At 57.8% G+C, this 20,644-nt stretch overlaps 1 protein-coding gene across 4 annotated transcripts in view; it reads left to right on the top strand.

Moving 5' to 3' along the window:
• The window catches only part of LOC144762134 (cullin-9-like), a 518,599-nt gene that overhangs the window by 170,898 nt on the left and 327,057 nt on the right, over positions 1-20,644 (top strand). The window lies entirely within an intron of this gene.

Consider the following 20,644-nt stretch of genomic DNA (forward strand, 5'->3'; position numbering starts at 1 on the left):
TCAGTGATTACTGCAGAGTATGTTGGGCGCTGAGGGGTATGCACTGCAGTGATTACTGCAGAGTATGTTGGGCGCTGAGGGGTGTGCACTGCAGTGATTACTGCAGAGTATGTAAGGGTGACGAGGGTTATGCACTGCAGTGATTACTGCAGAGTATGTTGGGCGCTGAGGGGTGTGCACTGCAGTGATTACTGCAGGGTATGTTGGGCGCTGAGGGTATGCACTGCAGGGGTTACTGCAGAGTATGTTGGGCGCTGAGGGGTGTGCACTACAGTGATTACTGCAGAGTATGTTGGGTGCTGAGGGGTATGCACTGCAGTGATTACTGCAGAGTATGTTGGGCGCTGAGGGGTATGCACTTCAGGGGTTACTGCAGAGTATGTTGGGCGCTGAGGGGTATGCACTGCAGTGATTACTGCAGAGTATGTAAGGGTGACGGGGGTTATGCACTGCATTACTGCAGAGTATGTTGGGCGCTGAGGGGTGTGCACTGCAGGGGTTACTGCAGAGTATGTTGGGCGCTGAGGGGTGTGCACTGCAGGGGTTACTGCAGAGTATGTTGGGCGCTGAGGGGTGTGCACTTCAGTGATTACTGCAGAGTATGTTGGGCGCTGAGGGGTGTGCACTGCAGGGATTACTGCAGAGTATGTTGGGCGCTGAGGGGTATGCACTGCAGGGGTTACTGCAGAGTATGTTGGGCGCTGAGGGTTATGCACTGCAGGGGTTACTGCAGAGTATGTTGGGCGCTGAGGGTTATGCACTGCAGGGATTACTGTAGAGTGTTAGGGCGCTGAGGGTATGCACTGCAGGGGTTACTGCAGAGTATGTTGGGCGCTGAGGGGTGTGCACTTCAGTGATTACTGCAGAGTATGTTGGGCGCTGAGGGGTATGCACTGCAGTGATTACTGCAGAGTATGTTGGGCGCTGAGGGTATGCACTGCAGGGGTTACTGCAGAGTATGTTGGGCGCTGAGGGGTGTGCACTGCAGTGATTACTGCAGGGTATGTTGGGCGCTGAGGGGTGTGCACTTCAGTTATTACTGCAGAGTATGTTGGGCGCTGAGGGGTATGCACTGCAGGGATTATTGCAGAGTATGTTGGGTGCTGAGGAATGTGCACTGCAGGGATTACTGCAGAGTATGTTGGGCGCTGAGGGGTGTGCACTGCAGGGATTACTGCAGAGTATGTTGGGCGCTGAGGGGTATGCACTGCAGGGGTTACTGCAGAGTATGTTGGGCGCTGAGGGGTGTGCACTACAGTGATTACTGCAGAGTATGTTGGGCTCTGAGGGTATGCACTGCAGTGATTACTGCAGAGTATGTTGGGCGCTGAGGGGTGTGCACTGCAGGGGTTACTGCAGAGTATGTTGGGCGCTGAGGGGTGTGCACTTCAGTGATTACTGCAGAGTATGTTGGGCGCTGAGGGGTGTGCACTGCAGTGATTACTGCAGAGTATGTTGGGTGCTGAGGGGTATGCACTGCAGGGGTTACTGCAGAGTATGTTGGGCGCTGAGGGGTGTGCACTGCAGTGATTACTGCAGAGTATGTTGGGCGCTGAGGGGTGTGCACTTCAGTGATTACTGCAGAGTATGTTGGGCGCTGAGGGGTGTGCACTGCAGTGATTACTGCAGAGTATGTTGGGTGCTGAGGGGTATGCACTGCAGGGGTTACTGCAGAGTATGTTGGGCGCTGAGGGGTGTGCACTGCAGTGATTACTGCAGAGTATGTTGGGCGCTGAGGGGTGTGCACTGCAGTGATTACTGCAGAGTATGTTGGGCGCTGAGGGGTGTGCACTGCAGTGATTACTGCAGAGTATGTTGGGCGCTGAGGGGTATGCACTGCAGGGATTACTGTAGAGTGTTAGGGCGCTGAGGGTATGCACTGCAGGGGTTACTGCAGAGTATGTTGGGCGCTGAGGGGTGTGCACTTCAGTGATTACTGCAGAGTATGTTGGGCGCTGAGGGGTATGCACTGCAGTGATTACTGCAGAGTATGTTGGGCGCTGAGGGTATGCACTTCAGGGGTTACTGCAGAGTATGTTGGGCGCTGAGGGGTATGCACTGCAGTGATTACTGCAGAGTATGTAAGGGTGACGGGGGTTATGCACTGCATTACTGCAGAGTATGTTGGGCGCTGAGGGGGTGTGCACTGCAGGGGTTACTGCAGAGTATGTTGGGCGCTGAGGGGTGTGCACTGCAGGGGTTACTGCAGAGTATGTTGGGCGCTGAGGGGTATGCACTGCAGGGGTTACTGCAGAGTATGTTGGGCGCTGAGGGGTGTGCACTGCAGGGGTTACTGCAGAGTATGTTGGGCGCTGAGGGGTATGCACTGCAGTGATTACTGCAGAGTATGTTGGGCGCTGAGGGGTGTGCACTTCAGTGATTACTGCAGAGTATGTTGGGCGCTGAGGGGTGTGCACTGCAGTGATTACTGCAGAGTATGTTGGGTGCTGAGGGGTATGCACTGCAGGGGTTACTGCAGAGTATGTTGGGCGCTGAGGGGTATGCACTGCAGGGATTACTGTAGAGTGTTAGGGCGCTGAGGGTATGCACTGCAGGGGTTACTGCAGAGTATGTTGGGCGCTGAGGGGTGTGCACTGCAGTGATTACTGCAGAGTATGTTGGGCACTGAGGGGTATGCACTGCAGGGATTATTGCAGAGTATGTTGGGTGCTGTTAGACGGGGACCCTGAGGGTCGGCCGAATACTGAGGGAGAGGTCCCCGATGAGGACCGTCTCCGGCGATCGTACAGACAAGTCACCTCCCTCCCCACAAATAGGCACCACACCAGGTCGAGTTCAATGCTTTATATAAGGTACGTAAGGCAAGGATAGTAGCGATACAGGATATCTCGGACCGGAGGGTCCTCTCACTTCTAGTCTCTGTAAGGGAACGGGGGTAGCGGGACAGTCTTGGTACCGGGTCGGTACAGGGGGTGGCAAGAGGCGAGCTCACAATCCTCGAGCTGGAGAGTCTGTGAGTCGGGCCGCGGCAGCGCCAGCAGGCCAAGGCGATGGTTCCACGAGGCAGAGGGCCGCGGCAGCGCCAGCAGGCCGAGGTGATGGTTTCACGAGGCAGAGGGCCGCGGCAGCGCCAGCAGGCCAAGACGATGGTTTCACGAGGCAGAGGGCCGCGGCAGCGCCAGCAGGCCAAGACGATGGTTTCACGAGGCAGAGGGCCGCGGCAGCGCCAGCAGGCCAGTCACGGATGAGTTCTTCTCGGGTCTCTCGACTCCAGGATACAACTGCCTTCCTGGTCTGGCCCTGCCCCAGTTATAGGTCTGGTCCCCTTTGATGTCCGGACCCTCGCGCCTGGGGGCCGGGAGGTCCGGGATGAGGGAGTCCAGACACCCAGCAGGGGGGTGGAGCCAGCGCCCAGGGCGGCCTGGGGTGATTGACACCTGGCGGGGGAGAGCCGTTGACGATTCCTTCTCCCATTGACTCGCCAAGTGGTCATTCTGCCTCCTGGGGGGAGGTTGGTGCCTCGACGTCGGGGCCGGCCGGGCCCAGGGTTTAGGGTCGAGTTGAGGCCATGCGGCCTCGTGCTGCAGTGCCCCAAGATGGCGGCTGGGCCGGGGCCGTGGTGTGGATGGTGACCCGGGCCAGCTGGGTCCGGAGCTGGTGTCTTGTGGTGGAGGAATTGCAGGGTCCTTCGGGTGGTCGTCGGGGACTCTGGCTGGGGATGCAAGGAGAGCCAGGGTCCCGGTCCCATTGCGGGGAGGGGGGGCAGCCCGACCATGCGGCCTGTCCAACATGCGTCCCCCCCAGCTGAAGGCGGGGAGAGTCAGCCATCTTCCTGGGGACTCTCCTCGCTGAGGCGGAAAAAGCGTGACAGGCCGTCGGCGTTGGCGTGGTCCTGGCCTGGACGGTGTTCCACCGTGAAGTCCATCCCCTGCAGGGAGATGGACCAGCGCAACAGCTTCGGGTTCTCCCCCCGCATTTGCATCAGCCATTGCAGGGGTCGGTGGTCTGTTTGCACCCGGAAGTGGGTGCCGAAGAGGTACGGCCGGAGCTTCTTGAGTGCCCAGACTACGGCGAAGGCCTCCCTCTCAATGGTGCTCCAGCGCTGTTCTCGGGGCAGTAGGCGTCTGCTGATGAAGGCCACTGGTTGGTCGACCCCTTCGGCGTTGAGTTGGGAGAGGACGGCCCCCACACCATGATCGGAGGCGTCCGTCTGCACAATGAATTCCCGGCTGTAGTCGGGAGCCTGGAGCACGGGGGCCGTGCACATGGCGGCCTTTAGTTTCTCGAAGGCCGATTGGCAGTCCGGGGTCCAGTTGACGGTTTTGGGGCCCTTCTTGGAGGTGAGCTCTGTGAGGGGCCCCACGATGCTGCCATAGTCCTTCACGAACCGCCGGTAGTATCCGGTGAGCCCCAGGAAGGCCCGGACCTCCGTTTGGGTCGTAGGGGGTTGCCAGGCCTGGATGGCAGAAATCTTGAGTTGGAGAGGGGCCACCAGCCCGCTTCCCACTTGGTGTCCCAGGTAGGTCACGGACCCTTGGCCCACTTGGCACTTGCTGGCCTTGATTGTGAGCCCGGCTTGCTGGAGGGCGTGTAGAACCTTCTGCAGGTGGCGGAGGTGGTCGGTCCACTGGTGGCTGTATACAGCAATGTCGTCCAGGTAGGCGGCGCTGAAATCTTCCAGGCCCGCCAGTACCTGGTTTACCAGCCGTTGGAACGTTGCCGGGGCGTTTTTCATGCCGAAGGGCATTACTTTAAAGTGGTAGTGCCCGTCCGGGGTAGAGAAGGCGGAACGTTCTTGGGCCCTAGGGGTGAGGGCGATCTGCCAGTAGCCCGCTGTTAGGTCGAAGATGCTCAGGTAGCGGGCGGCCCCCATCCGGTCAATTAACTCATCTGCCCGGGGGATGGGATGAGCGTCGGTCCTGGTAACTGCATTCAGCCCCCGATAGTCCACGCAGAACCGGAGCTCAGGGGCAACGCCCGGGGCGGCCGCCTTGGGAACCAGGACGACTGGGCTCGCCCAGGGGCTGTCTGAGGGTTCGATCACTCCCAGGGTCAGCATTTTGGACACCTCGGTCTGGATGCAGGCGCGCACCCGGTCGGGTACGCGGTACGCCCGGTGTCGAATAGGAGGGCTGTCCCCGGTGTCCACATCGTGAAGGCACCAGGGGGTGACTCCGGGGGTGAGGGAGAACAGGGAGGCGAACGGCCTCAGGAGCGTTTGGCAGTCTTGGCGTTGCTCCGGGGACAGGGCCTCGGAGAGCTGGACCCCTTCCACTGAGCCATCCTGCTCGAGGGCCCTCAGTAAGTCCGGAAGGGGTTCGGAGTCTTCTTCTGTCCCATTATCGGTAGCCATCAGGAGGCTGAGTTCGGATCGCACAAAATGGGGTTTGAGCCTGTTGGCATGGAGGACCCGTAGGGGGTTCCGGGCAGTCTCCATGTCGATTAAATAGGTGACGGGCCCCTTGCGTTCGATCACCTTGAAGGGCCCGGACCATCTGTCTTGGAGTGCACAGGGTTCAACCGGGGACATCACCCAGACCTGTTGTCCCGGTTCGAACTCAATGGAGGACGCATGCTGATCGTACCACCTCTTCATGTCCTCCTGACTGGCCTCGAGATTGGCTTTGGCGGTGTCTCGGAACCGCCGGGTCTGGTTGCGGAGAGCCAGGAGATACCTGTAGACGTCCGGGGGAGTTTTCTGGGGAGGCTGCTCCCAACCCTCCTTGACTAGGCTGAGGGGGCCCCGGACGGGGTGCCCGTACAGGAGTTCAAATGGGCTGAAGCCGAGGGATTTCTGCGGGACCTCCCGATAGGCAAACAGGAGGCACGGAAGTAGCACGTCCCACTGGCGTCGAAGGGGTTCTTCTAGGCCCATAATCATTCCCTTGAGGGTGCGGTTGAACCTCTCGACCAGTCCGTTTCCTTGCGGGTGATAGGGGGTCGTGAATTTGTAGGTGACCCCGCATTGTTGCCAGAGAGACTTCATATATCTGGAGATAAAGTTCGTGCCCCTGTCACTGACGACCTCCCGGGGGAACCCCACCCGGGAGAAGATCCCCATCAGAGCTCGGCCCACCACGGGGGCCGTCACAGTTCGAAGAGGGATGGCCTCGGGATAGCGGGTGGCGTGGTCTACTAGGACCAGGATGAACCGGTGTCCTTGGGCTGTTCGAGGGTCGAGGGGCCCCACAATGTCTATACCCACTCGTTCAAACGGGGTGGTGACGACAGGAAAGGGTTGTAAAGGTGCTTTGATTTTTCGGCCACTTTTTCCGCTGGCCTGGCAGGTGGGGCAGGCCTTGCAGTGGTTGGTGACATCCTTTCGCATTTGGGGCCAGAAAAAATGGGTCACCAGGCGGTCGTAGGTTTTATCCTGTCCCAGGTGTCCGGCAAGGGGGACATCGTGGGCTAAGTTCAGGAGGAAGTCTCGGAAGCGAAGGGGCACCACCAGCACCCGACTGGCTCCTAGTTCTGCAATTTTCTGCTCGCTGTAGAGCAGGTCTTGGTCCCAGTAGATCCAGTGGGCCCCCGAGGTATCCCCGGTGCTCTGGGCCAGGGCTTGCTGCTGGAGCCCTTCGAGAGAGGGACATGTTTTCTGTTCGGCCCGGAATTGTTCCTGAGTGGGGCCTCCCTCCTGTCGCCATTGTGCCAGGTCAGGGACGTCCCGCAGCTGGTCGGATCCGTCTTCTGTTTGGGTCGAGGGACTGGCTTCTGGGGCGGCCTCCTCTGGGATGAGCGCGGGAGGAGGTTCCGGCCACTCGGGCTCTTCTAGACTGGGGACCGCGCGGGCGGTCATGGACCGGGTCGTGACGCAGACCCATTCGGGGAGGCCGAGCATCCCCAGGTGTTCCCTTCGTTCGACAGCTGCCCAGGGAGAGCTTTCGAGGTCGTTTCCGAGGAGGCAATCCACGGGGGCATCATCGCGGACAGTTACCTTTAACATCCCCGTTACTCCTCCCCACTCGAAGGGGACGCAGGCCATGTGGCATAGGCTTTCGGAATTGTCTGCTGAGCGGACAGGGCAAAGAATGTTCGGCAGGATTTGGTCTGGAGTGACGAGGTGGCGTCGGACCGCCGTTACACTGGCCCCGGTGTCGCGGAGGGCTTCCGCCCGGCGGCCATTAATGTTGACCCATTGACTGTACTTCTGCGTGTTGGCTGGAAGGGGGGCCCGCGGAATCATCTCTCTCTCCCCTAAGCAGACCAGTGCCATGGCGGCTGGTGCCCACTCAGAGGGGTCGGTCTCGTACTCTTCTTGGTCTTCCGGGATTAGTTCTTCCCCTAGGGCGGCCGCTGCGACCTGGCGGGGGGTAGTGTTCGGATTCTTTGGGCAGTGGGGATCACTGGCGTAGTGGCCGGGTCGCTGGCATCTGTGGCACATAACGTTGGCCCGGAAACCGGCTCGGATGGCAGGGCTTCCTCGGCTGACCGGGGTCGAGGGGCTGCTGGGGGGTGACGAGGGGCCGGGGTCTCTCCCCCGACCCTGACCTCCTCCTCCTCCTCGGGGGCGATGGGGCCCTGGGTACGGTCTGGATGATTCGCTGGGTCCGTTCCGGCCCACTCGGGTGCTTTCCCACCGGTCGGCTTCGGCGGCGAGTTGTCGAGGTTCGGTTAGCTTACTGTCCAAGAGGTGTTGCCGGAGCTCCACGAAGCAGTTGTTCGACAGGTGCTCCCATACGATAAGGTCAAAGAGTTGTTCGTAGGTGGTCACTTTGTTGCCCTTGATCCACCCCTCGAAGGCTCGGCTAAAGAAGTTCACGTACTCCACCCAGGTTGTACCCGGAATCCGTTTGCAGTCGCGGAACCGTTGGCGGTACATCTCAGGTGTGAGCCCGTATCGAGTGAGGAGGGCGGCCTTCATGTGGTCGTAGGATGTCATCAGATGGTCCGGGAGTTGCAGCAGGGCGTCCCGCCCTTCGTTGACAAACCTTCCCCATAATCCGGCTCCCCAGTCGCTTCGGGGAATCCGGTGGGAGGTCATTGCCACCTCATAGGCTTTAAACCACTGCTGTATATCATCGTTCTTGTGGTATTCCCTGATGACATCTTTGGGGATGTGAACCTTGGGCTCGGTAGAGGCAGGCAGGGTCGGTCGTTCGGGGAACCCGAGTTCTTTATTCTGTTTCTGGATTTCCAGTTCCTTGAGATTGCGCTCATGTTCGTACGCTAGTTTCTTTTCCTCTAGCTCTCTCTGTTTTTGCTTCTCTTCTCGCTCCTCTCGGAGCCGTAAGTGTTCCAGAGTTATTTTTTGTTCCGCCAGCTTGAGTTCTCCATCCAAGCGAAGTCGGGCTAGTTCTAATTCGTGGAATCTGCTTTTTTCTCTTTCTCGGATCTCTTCCAGGGAGAGACCCGCTCTTCTTTCTTCAGTTGGTGCGGGGCTCGTCTCGGTTGTTCGTGTTCGGGGTACGGCCGTACCCGTTTCTGCCCAAGCTTCTAGGGCCCGTTTGAAGTCTTCCTTTGTGTTCAGACCTGTGGTTGGAAGGCCAAGTTCTATGCAATATTGCTTCAGTTCTCGGTGGTTGTAGTCTCCCAATTTTTCCATCTGGAATTTCTCCGTTGTTCCGCTCTCTATTGACATGGTGGTTGTGTGTCGTGGGGCGAGTGACTTTCTGTACGATTATGCGTAGGTTCGTATCCCACCGCTGCCACCAATGTTAGACGGGGACCCTGAGGGTCGGCCGAATACTGAGGGAGAGGTCCCCGATGAGGACCGTCTCCGGCGATCGTACAGACAAGTCACCTCCCTCCCCACAAATAGGCACCACACCAGGTCGAGTTCAATGCTTTATATAAGGTACGTAAGGCAAGGATAGTAGCGATACAGGATATCTCGGACCGGAGGGTCCTCTCACTTCTAGTCTCTGTAAGGGAACGGGGGTAGCGGGACAGTCTTGGTACCGGGTCGGTACAGGGGGTGGCAAGAGGCGAGCTCACAATCCTCGAGCTGGAGAGTCTGTGAGTCGGGCCGCGGCAGCGCCAGCAGGCCAAGGCGATGGTTCCACGAGGCAGAGGGCCGCGGCAGTGCCAGCAGGCCGAGGTGATGGTTTCACGAGGCAGAGGGCCGCGGCAGCGCCAGCAGGCCAAGACGATGGTTTCACGAGGCAGAGGGCCGCGGCATCGCCAGCAGGCCAAGACGATGGTTTCACGAGGCAGAGGGCCGCGGCAGCGCCAGCAGGCCAAGACGATGGTTTCACGAGGCAGAGGGCCGCGGCAGCGCCAGCAGGCCAAGACGATGGTTTCACGAGGCAGAGGGCCGCGGCAGCGCCAGCATGCCAGTCACGGATGAGTTCTTCTCGGGTCTCTCGACTCCAGGATACAACTGCCTTCCTGGTCTGGCCCTGCCCCAGTTATAGGTCTGGTCCCCTTTGATGTCCGGACCCTCGCGCCTGGGGGCCGGGAGGTCCGGGATGAGGGAGTCCAGACACCCAGCAGGGGGGTGGAGCCAGCGCCCAGGGCGGCCTGGGGTGATCGACACCTGGCGGAGGAGAGCCGTTGACGATTCCTTCTCCCATTGACTCGCCAAGTGGTCATTCTGCCTCCTGGGGGGAGGTTGGTGCCTCGACGTCGGGGCCGGCCGGGCCCAGGGTTTAGGGTCGAGTTGAGGCCATGCGGCCTCGTGCTGCAGTGCCCCAAGATGGCGGCTGGGCCGGGGCCGTGGTGTGGATGGTGACCCGGGCCAGCTGGGTCCGGAGCTGGTGTCTTGTGGAGGAATTGCAGGGTCCTTCGGGTGGTCGTCGGGGACTCTGGCTGGGGATGCAAGGAGAGCCAGGGTCCCGGTCCCATTGCGGGGAGGGGGGGCAGCCCGACCATGCGGCCTGTCCAACAGGTGCTGAGGAATGTGCACTGCAGGGATTACTGCAGAGTATGTAAGGGAGCTGAGGGGTGTGCACTTCAGTGATTACTGCAGAGTATGTTGGGCGCTGAGGGGTATGCACTGCAGGGATTATTGCAGAGTATGTAAGGGAGCTGAGGGGTGTGCACTTCAGTGATTACTGCAGAGTATGTTGGGCGCTGAGGGGTATGCACTGCAGGGATTATTGCAGAGTATGTTGGGTGCTGAGGAATGTGCACTGCAGGGATTACTGCAGAGTATGTTGGGCGCTGAGGGGTGTGCACTACAGTGATTACTGCAGAGTATGTTGGGCGCTGAGGGGTGTGCACTGCAGTGATTACTGCAGAGTATGTTGGGCGCTGAGCGGTGTGCACTGCAGTGATTACTGCAGAGTATGTTGGGCGCTGAGGGGTATGCACTGCAGTGATTACTGCAGAGTATGTTGGGCGCTGAGGGGTGTGCACTGCAGGGGTTACTGCAGAGTATGTTGGGCGCTGAGGGGTGTGCACTGCAGTGATTACTGCAGAGTATGTTGGGCGCTGAGGGGTGTGCACTGCAGTGATTACTGCAGAGTATGTTGGGCGCTGAGTGGTGTGCACTGCAGTGATTACTGCAGAGTATGTTGGGCGCTGAGGGGTATGCACTGCAGGGATTACTGAAATGAAATGAAATGAAATGAAAAAGGGATTTATAGAGCGCTCTGTGGCCAAGCGGCTTCCTGGCGCTGGGGAACACATCAACATCTGCCTAACAGATAGGGGGAGGAATTAGTCCGGGAAAGCCTGTAGGAAGAGAAAAGTTTTGAGGGCTTTCCGAAAGTGAGAAAAGATGGGGATGGAACGGATGGAGAGGGGGAGGGAGTTCCAGATCTGCGGCGCGCGCACAGAGAAGCGGGTGCCCCCTGTGCGAGACTTTCGGAAGCGGGGAACGTGAAGGAGAGAGAGGGAGGAGGAACGGAGGGAACGGGAAGGGGCATGAGAGGAGATGAGGGAGTTAATGAAGAAAGGAGCGGAGCGGGCTTGCGCCCGAAAGGCCAGGCAAGCAAGTTTAAACTGGGACCTGTACTGAACAGGGAGCCAGTGAAGGGTTTTAAGGGCGGGAGTGATATGGGAGAACTTGGGAAGACGAAGGACAAGACGGGCCGCCTGGTTCTGGATGGCCTGGAGACGACGAGTCTCGTAGGCAGGGATGCCTACAAACAGGCCATTGCCATAATCCAGGCGGGATGTAATGAGGGCAGTGATGATAACTTTGAGTGCATCAACAGAAAAAAACCGGGAGATCTTGCGGATAAGACGAAGGGAAAGGAAACAAGAGGATACAACAGAACTAATATGCGCATGCATCGAAAGATCATTGCTGACCTTGATGCCCAGAGTCCGAACAGAGGAAACCGGGGAAGGAGGAGGACCAAAGGAAAGGGGCCAATGAGCAGAGGACCAGGGATTAGAGGGGCCACCAGTGAGGACGAGCTCTGTCTTATCAGGGTTGAGCTTCAAATGATTGAGGCTCATCCACTGAGAAATAAAGACAAGAGTCGACCTGAGCTTGGGAAGAGAGTGAGTGGGGGAAGACAGATCGAAGACGAGCTGGAGGTCGTCAGCGTAGTTATACACCGAGACCCCCAGCTCTAGAAGCGAGGAAATAAGGGGGCGGATATAGAGGTTGAAAAGAAGGGGAGAGAGGGAAGAGCCCTGGGGTACCCCACACGTGACTGGGAGGGGGGGGGCAGAGAAAGTGGAAAGGTGGACTGCCTGTGAGCGTCCCTGCAAAAAAGAGGCGATCCAGGAGAGGGCAGTGCCCTGGATGCCCGCTGCGCTGACACGGTCAAGAAGAATAGCATGGTCGACCGTGTCAAACGCAGCGGACAAGTCCAAGAGGACCAAGGCCTGAGGGAGATTACCATCGGCCCTGCCCTTCAGTTCGTCAAGGACCGCGAGGACCACGCCCTCAGTGGAGTGGCCCGGTCGAAAGCCAGCCTGGTGGGAGGCCAAGATGTTATTCTCCTCGATGTAGGATGAGAGACAGGATGTTACGTGGCTCTCAAGAATCTTCCCAAGATAGGGAAGGAGGGAGATTGGCCTAAAATTAGATGGAAGAGAGGGGTCCAGGCCGGCTTTCTTTAAAATGGGAAGCACAATGGCAGACTTAAAGAAGGAAGGGACAGAACCCAGAGCCAGGCAGGAATTAAGGAAGGAAAGGGGAGGGGTGGGACAACTGGTAAATAGAGTTCTGAGGATGCGAGCAGGTGCGCAATCCGCCGGGGAGCCGGACTTGACCTTGACGAGGAGGTCAAGGAAAAGCTCGGGTGAGATGGGTGCGAAGTGATCAAAAACAGAGGAAGAGGAAGGGGAGTGGGCCGGGAGGTCAAGGTGAGGCACAGTCGGGATGTTGGCCTTAATGGTGATTATTTTATTAATAAAAAAGGTGTTCAACGAAAGACAAAGAGATTGCGAAGGAGCAGGGGAAAGTCCAGTACGGTCAGAGGTGGCAAGGCTACGGACCAGAGAAAAGATCTCGCGAGTTTTGTTAGCCGAAAGGGCAACGCGGTCCGAAAAGTATTTAGATTTGGCCGCTAGAATGGCCGATTTATAGTTATTAAGAAGAGCCCTATACTTCAGGCGGAGAGTGGGACAATAGGTACGACGCCAGCGACGTTCCGATCGTCTGAGCTCAAGCTTCAGGGATCTGAGGTCGTTGGAGAACCACCTGTGGGCATCGTGATGGCGGGCCAATCTAATCTTTTTGAGAGGGGCGGCCTGATCACAAGCCGAGGAAAGCCAAGTGCGAATAGCATCCGCCTGGTGTTCCACAGGGAGATCAGACAGGCCGGGAGCCGATAGAGAAAGAGAAGAGGAAAGGTCGTTAAGATCAACATTCTTCCAGCACCGAGCCCAGATGTTCTTGGGCAGGGTAGCTTTCTCGGGTTGACCCAGGGGGATGGAGAAGGAGATCAGAAAATGATCCGACCAGCCACAAGGAGAAATAGAGGACACCAGGGGTTTGCAGCGGAGAGACCAGATCTGGTCAAGAATGTGACCGTGAGTATGAGTGGGGGTCAAGACGTGAGATGAAAAGTTGAGGCAGCGGAGTGTAGCGGAAAAGTCTTTCGAGAGGGGGCCCTCCTGCGGATCCCCCGGCCAAAAATTAAAATCCCCGAGTAGAATTAGAGAGGAATTATCTACAGCCAGGGTGGCCAAGAGATCCTGCAGAGAGGACACAAAAGAAGACATATACTGAGGGGGACGATACAGGAGAATCACCGTGAGGGGAACCGGAAGGTTGAGAGAACGGGCCACCAGAAAGTCAACATTGGTAATGCCAGGATGCGAAAGGAGCTGGAACTGCAAGGATCGGTTAGCTATAAGCGCCACGCCACCGCCAGATCTACCATCTGGGCGGTCGGCACGGAGGGCGTAATGGGTTGCCGGGAGAATAGCGAGAAGATCCGGAAGAGAGTGGGAGGAGAACCAGGTTTCAGTGAGAAAGAGGAAATCCGGGGGGTCCGTGTCCAGTAGATTAAAGAGAGCAGTTTGATTTTTTACAGCCGAACGTGTGTTCAAAAGAATGGCAGAGGCGTAAAGCGAGCCGGGGGACACACATAGGGGAAGGGGGAGAGAGGAGAGAGGAGAAGAAGGGAAAGGTAAGGCAGCGCCAGGAGGGGAAGGGGCATTAATACCAAGCGAGGATAAGTGGAGAGCTACAGAAGGTGATAGAGGGGTTGAGGCAGACGAGGATAAGAGTTGGGCCGAAGAGTACGCCAGGCGAGGAGCAGGGTCTATGGCCCCTGGTCCCGGTCGGTCGCGGACGGGCGCAGACGGGCTTGCCTTAGGCGCGCCTTCGGCGCGCAAACGGCGCGCCCGCTGCGCCCGTCCGCTGCGCGAACGGTAAGAGCACATGATAAATAGTGCGGCAAGGGGGTGTGGTCAGGAGTGGGCGTGGCCGGGGGGAGCGTCCGCTGGAGGCGGCAGGCGAGGGACTAAGCGGCCTCAGCAGCGACCAGCTCGGCTGCGCAGGCGGCGAAGTGAAGGACAGAGCCCCAAGGCAAGGTAGGCAGCGTGGGGATAAAAGCGCAGATAGGCGCTGACAAAGTGAATGCAAAAATTAAAACAAAATGGGTCTAAAAGCTCCCGCTGAAGGCAAGGGAGTGTTCCAATGAAGGGAAGAGCTCTCAATCAGCCCCTAAGTACCGGCCCAAGGGGGCGTGGTCAGGAGTGGGCGTGGCCGGGGGGAGCGTCCGCTGGAGGCGGCAGGCGAGGGACTAAGCGGCCTCAGCAGCGACCAGCTCGGCTGCGCAGGCGGCGAAGTGAAGAACAGAGCCCCAAGGCAAGGTAGGCAGCGTGGGGATAAAAGCGCAGATAGGCGCTGACAAAGTGAATGCAAAAATTAAAACAAAATGGGTCTAAAAGCTCCCGCTGAAGGCAAGGGAGTGTTCCAATGAAGGGAAGAGCTCTCAATCAGCCCCTAAGTACCGGCCCAAGGGGGCGTGGTCAGGAGTGGGCGTGGCCGGGGGGAGCGTCCGCTGGAGGCGGCAGGCGAGGGACTAAGCGGCCTCAGCAGCGACCAGCTCGGCTGCGCAGGCGGCGAAGTGAAGGAGAGTAGAGTGTTAGGGCGCTGAGGGTATGCACTGCAGGGGTTACTGCAGAGTATGTTGGGCGCTGAGGGGTGTGCACTTCAGTGATTACTGCAGAGTATGTTGGGCGCTGAGGGGTATGCACTGCAGTGATTACTGCAGAGTATGTTGGGCGCTGAGGGTATGCACTGCAGGGGTTACTTCAGAGTATGTTGGGCGCTGAGGGGTGTGCACTTCAGTGATTACTGCAGAGTATGTTGGGTGCTGAGGAATGTGCACTGCAGGGATTACTGCAGAGTATGTTGGGCGCTGAGGGGTGTGCACTGCAGTGATTACTGCAGAGTATGTTGGGTGCTGAGGGGTATGCACTGCAGGGGTTACTGCAGAGTATGTTGGGCGCTGAGGGGTGTGCACTTCAGTGATTACTGCAGAGTATGTTGGGCGCTGAGGGGTGTGCACTGCAGTGATTACTGCAGAGTATGTTGGGCGCTGAGGGGTGTGCACTGCAGTGATTACTGCAGAGTATGTTGGGCGCTGAGGGGTGTGCACTTCAGTGATTACTGCAGAGTATGTAAGGGTGCCGAGGGGTGTGCACTGCAGTGATTACTGCAGAGTATGTTGGGCGCTGAGGGGTGTGCACTGCAGTGATTACTGCAGAGTATGTTGGGCGCTGAGGGGTGTGCACTTCAGTGATTACTGCAGAGTATGTAAGGGTGCTGAGGGGTGTGCACTGCAGTGATTACTGCAGAGTATGTTGGGCGCTGAGGGGTGTGCACTTCAGTGATTACTGCAGAGTATGTAAGGGTGCCGAGGGGTGTGCACTGCAGTGATTACTGCAGAGTATGTTGGGCGCTGAGGGGTGTGCACTGCAGTGATTACTGCAGAGTATGTTGGGCGCTGAGGGGTGTGCACTTCAGTGATTACTGCAGAGTATGTAAGGGTGCTGAGGGGCGTGCACTGCAGTGATTACTGCAGAGTATGTTGGGCGCTGAGGGGTGTGCACTTCAGTGATTACTGCAGAGTATGTAAGGGTGCCGAGGGGTGTGCACTGCAGTGATTACTGCAGAGTATGTTGGGCGCTGAGGGGTGTGCACTGCAGTGATTACTGCAGAGTATGTTGGGCGCTGAGGGGTGTGCACTTCAGTGATTACTGCAGAGTATGTAAGGGTGCTGAGGGGTGTGCACTGCAGTGATTACTGCAGAGTATGTTGGGCGCTGAGGGGTGTGCACTGCAGTGATTACTGCAGAGTATGTTGGGCGCTGAGGGGTGTGCACTTCAGTGATTACTGCAGAGTATGTAAGGGTGCTGAGGGGTGTGCACTGCAGTGATTACTGCAGAGTATGTTGGGCGCTGAGGGGTGTGCACTTCAGTGATTACTGCAGAGTATGTTGGGCGCTGAGGGGTATGCACTTCAGTGATTACTGCAGAGTATGTTGGGCGCCGAGGGGTGTGCACTGCAGTGATTACTGCAGAGTATGTAAGGGTGACGAGGGGTGTGCACTTCAGTGATTACTGCAGAGTATGTTGGGCGCCGAGGGGTGTGCACTGCAGGGATTACGGCAGAGTATGTTGGGCGCCGAGGGGTGTGCACTGCAGGGATTACGGCAGAGTATGTTGGGCGCCGAGGGGTGTGCACTGCAGGGATTACGGCAGAGTATGTTGGGGCGCCGAGGGGTGTGCACTGCAGTGATTACTGCAGAGTATGTTGGGCGCCGAGGGGTGTGCACTGCAGGGATTACGGCAGAGTATGTTGGGCGCCGAGGGGTGTGCACTGCAGGGATTACGGCAGAGTATGTTGGGCGCCGAGGGGTGTGCACTGCAGGGATTACGGCAGAGTATGTTGGGCGCCGAGGGGTGTGCACTGCAGGGATTACGGCAGAGTATGTTGGGGCGCCGAGGGGGGGCACTGCAGGGATTACGGCAGAGTATGTTGGGCGCTGAGGGGTGTGCACTGCAGGGATTACGGCAGAGTATGTAAGGGTGCTGAGGGGTGTGCACTGCAGTGATTACTGCAGAGTATGTAAGGGTGCTGAGGGGTGTGCACTGCAGTGATTACTGCAGAGTATGTTGGGCGCTGAGGGGTGTGCACTGCAGGGATTACGGCAGAGTATGTTGGGCGCTGAGGGGTGTGCACTGCAGTGATTACTGCAGAGTATGTAAGGGTGCTGAGGGGTGTGCACTGCAGTGATTACTGCAGAGTATGTTGGGCGCTGAGGGGTGTGCACTGCAGTGATTACTGCAGAGTATGTTGGGCGCTGAGGGGTGTGCACTGCAGTGATTACTGCAGAGTATGTTGGGCGCTGAGGGGTGTGCACTGCAGGGATTACGGCAGAGTATGTTGGGCGCTGAGGGGTGTGCACTGCAGTGATTACTGCAGAGTATGTAAGGGTGCTGAGGGGTGTGCACTGCAGTGATTACTGCAGAGTATGTTGGGCGCTGAGGGGTGTGCACTGCAGGGATTACGGCAGAGTATGTTGGGTGCTGAGGGGTGTGCACCGGGTGTGCATTTAGTGTTCGACCGTGCTTGCATCCCCTCGATGCCTGTACATACTCTGCATTAATTACTGCAGGTGCTTAAGGATGTGCACTGTAGGCCATACACCTTGGCGCCCCTACATACTCTGCAGTAACTACTGCAGAGTATGTACGCGTTCCTAGGGATATGCACAGCTGTACATAGCCCTCAGCGATCTTACATACTCAGTATATAAAAGCCTTATATACTCAAAGTATTTAAGGGCGACGAGGGTTACGTGGTGCAGGGATTACTGCAGAGTATGTAAGGGCACCGAGGGGTGTGCACTGCAGTGATTACTGCAGAGTATGTTGGGCGCTGAGGGGTGTGCACTGCAGTGATTACTGCAGAGTATGTTGGGCGCTGAGGGGTGTGCACTTCAGTGATTACTGCAGAGTATGTAAGGGTGCTGAGGGGTGTGCACTGCAGTGATTACTGCAGAGTATGTTGGGCGCTGAGGGGTGTGCACTTCAGTGATTACTGCAGAGTATGTAAGGGTGCCGAGGGGTGTGCACTGCAGTGATTACTGCAGAGTATGTTGGGCGCTGAGGGGTGTGCACTGCAGTGATTACTGCAGAGTATGTTGGGCGCTGAGGGGTGTGCACTTCAGTGATTACTGCAGAGTATGTAAGGGTGCTGAGGGGTGTGCACTGCAGTGATTACTGCAGAGTATGTTGGGCGCTGAGGGGTGTGCACTTCAGTGATTACTGCAGAGTATGTAAGGGTGCCGAGGGGTGTGCACTGCAGTGATTACTGCAGAGTATGTTGGGCGCTGAGGGGTGTGCACTGCAGTGATTACTGCAGAGTATGTTGGGCGCTGAGGGGTGTGCACTTCAGTGATTACTGCAGAGTATGTAAGGGTGCTGAGGGGTGTGCACTGCAGTGATTACTGCAGAGTATGTTGGGCGCTGAGGGGTGTGCACTGCAGTGATTACTGCAGAGTATGTTGGGCGCTGAGGGGTGTGCACTTCAGTGATTACTGCAGAGTATGTAAGGGTGCTGAGGGGTGTGCACTGCAGTGATTACTGCAGAGTATGTTGGGCGCTGAGGGGTGTGCACTTCAGTGATTACTGCAGAGTATGTTGGGCGCTGAGGGGTATGCACTTCAGTGATTACTGCAGAGTATGTTGGGCGCCGAGGGGTGTGCACTGCAGTGATTACTGCAGAGTATGTAAGGGTGACGAGGGGTGTGCACTTCAGTGATTACTGCAGAGTATGTTGGGCGCCGAGGGGTGTGCACTGCAGGGATTACGGCAGAGTATGTTGGGCGCCGAGGGGTGTGCACTGCAGGGATTACGGCAGAGTATGTTGGGCGCCGAGGGGTGTGCACTGCAGGGATTACGGCAGAGTATGTTGGGGCGCCGAGGGGTGTGCACTGCAGTGATTACTGCAGAGTATGTTGGGCGCCGAGGGGTGTGCACTGCAGGGATTACGGCAGAGTATGTTGGGCGCCGAGGGGTGTGCACTGCAGGGATTACGGCAGAGTATGTTGGGCGCCGAGGGGTGTGCACTGCAGGGATTACGGCAGAGTATGTTGGGCGCCGAGGGGTGTGCACTGCAGGGATTACGGCAGAGTATGTTGGGGCGCCGAGGGGGGGCACTGCAGGGATTACGGCAGAGTATGTTGGGCGCTGAGGGGTGTGCACTGCAGGGATTACGGCAGAGTATGTAAGGGTGCTGAGGGGTGTGCACTGCAGTGATTACTGCAGAGTATGTAAGGGTGCTGAGGGGTGTGCACTGCAGTGATTACTGCAGAGTATGTTGGGCGCTGAGGGGTGTGCACTGCAGGGATTACGGCAGAGTATGTTGGGCGCTGAGGGGTGTGCACTGCAGTGATTACTGCAGAGTATGTAAGGGTGCTGAGGGGTGTGCACTGCAGTGATTACTGCAGAGTATGTTGGGCGCTGAGGGGTGTGCACTGCAGTGATTACTGCAGAGTATGTTGGGCGCTGAGGGGTGTGCACTGCAGGGATTACGGCAGAGTATGTTGGGCGCTGAGGGGTGTGCACTGCAGTGATTACTGCAGAGTATGTAAGGGTGCTGAGGGGTGTGCACTGCAGTGATTACTGCAGAGTATGTTGGGCGCTGAGGGGTGTGCACTGCAGGGATTACGGCAGAGTATGTTGGGCGCTGAGGGGTGTGCACTGCAGTGATTACTGCAGAGTATGTTGGGCGCTGAGGGGTGTGCACTGCAGTGATTACTGCAGAGTATGTTGGGCGCTGAGGGGTGTGCACTGCAGTGATTACTGCAGAGTATGTTGGGCGCTGAGGGGTGTGCACTGCAGGGATTACGGCAGAGTATGTTGGGCGCTGAGGGGTGTGCACTGCAGTGATTACTGCAGAGTATGTAAGGGTGCTGAGGGGTGTGCACTGCAGTGATTACTGCAGAGTATGTTGGGCGCTGAGGGGTGTGCACTGCAGGGATTACGGCAGAGTATGTTGGGCGCTGAGGGGTGTGCACCGGGTGTGCATTTAGTATTCGACCGTGCTTGCATCCCCTCGATGCCTGTACATACTCTGCATTAATTACTGCAGGTGCTTAAGGATGTGCACTGTAGGCCATACACCTTGGCGCCCCTACATACTCTGCAGTAACTACTGCAGAGTATGTACGCGTTCCTAGGGATATGCACAGCTGTACATAGCCCTCAGCGATCTTACATACTCAGTATATAAAAGCCTTATATACTCAAAGTATGTAAGGGCGACGAGGGTTACGTGGTGCAGGGATTACTGCAGAGTATGTAAGGGCACCGAGGGGTCTGCACAGCAGTGCAGTCGGTGGTTTTTAAACGGGGCTGGAAGAGGGAGCCGTCCCTCTATGATTAAAAATCCCTGCAGATTAAAGTTGATGTTTAAACATAGAGGGACGGCTCCCTCTTCCAGCCTTATTTAACCCCTTTCATGCTCGTGACGGAAACACTCCGTCACGAGCCACGGACGCGCTGTGCTGGTGATGGAGTGGTTCCGTCACATCGCGGCCGCCCTGCCTACGCTGCAGGAATTCCGCGCCTGCGCTGCAGTTTTATTGAGCGGCCGTGACGGAACCACTCCGTCACAAGCACAGCGCGCCCGTGGCTCATGACGGAGTGGTTCCGTCACGAGCATGGCGGCGCCGCACGGCCCCCCTCCCACCCCAGCTCCGCGCGGAATTACTGCCGCGGCCAAGGGGTTAAAAAACAAACATTACAGATTAATTACGCCTGCGGAGCAGCAGAAGTTATTAGTAAGTCCGCATTAGAAGAGTAATGGGGAATTGCTAAATTTCTCCAGTTATGCTGGCGGAATGAAAAATGCCACTGTTGGACAGGCCGCATGGTCGGGCTGCCCCCCCTCCCCGCAATGGGACCTGGACCCTGGCTCTCCATGCATCCCCCGCCAGAGTCCCCGACGACCACCCGAAGTACACTGCAATCCCTCCACCACAAGACACCAGCTCCGGACCCAGCTGGCCCGGGTCACCATCCACACCACGGCCCCGGCCCAGCCGCCATCTTGGGGCACTGCAGCACGAGGCCGCATGGCCTCAACTCGACCCTAACCCTGGGCCCGGCCGGCCCCGACATCGAGGCACCAACCTCCCCCCAGGAGGCAGAGTGACCACTTGGCGAGTCAATGGGAGAAGGAATCGTCAACGGCTCTCCTCCGCCAGGTGTCGATCACCCCCGGCCGCCCTGGGCGCGGGCTCCACCCCCCTGCTGGGTGTCTGGACTCCCTCATCCCGGACCTCCCGGCCCCCAGGCGCGAGGGTCCGGACATCAA

This window comes from Lissotriton helveticus, chromosome 6 (assembly GCF_964261635.1).
Source record: "Lissotriton helveticus chromosome 6, aLisHel1.1, whole genome shotgun sequence".
NCBI lineage: Eukaryota > Metazoa > Chordata > Amphibia > Caudata > Salamandridae > Lissotriton > Lissotriton helveticus.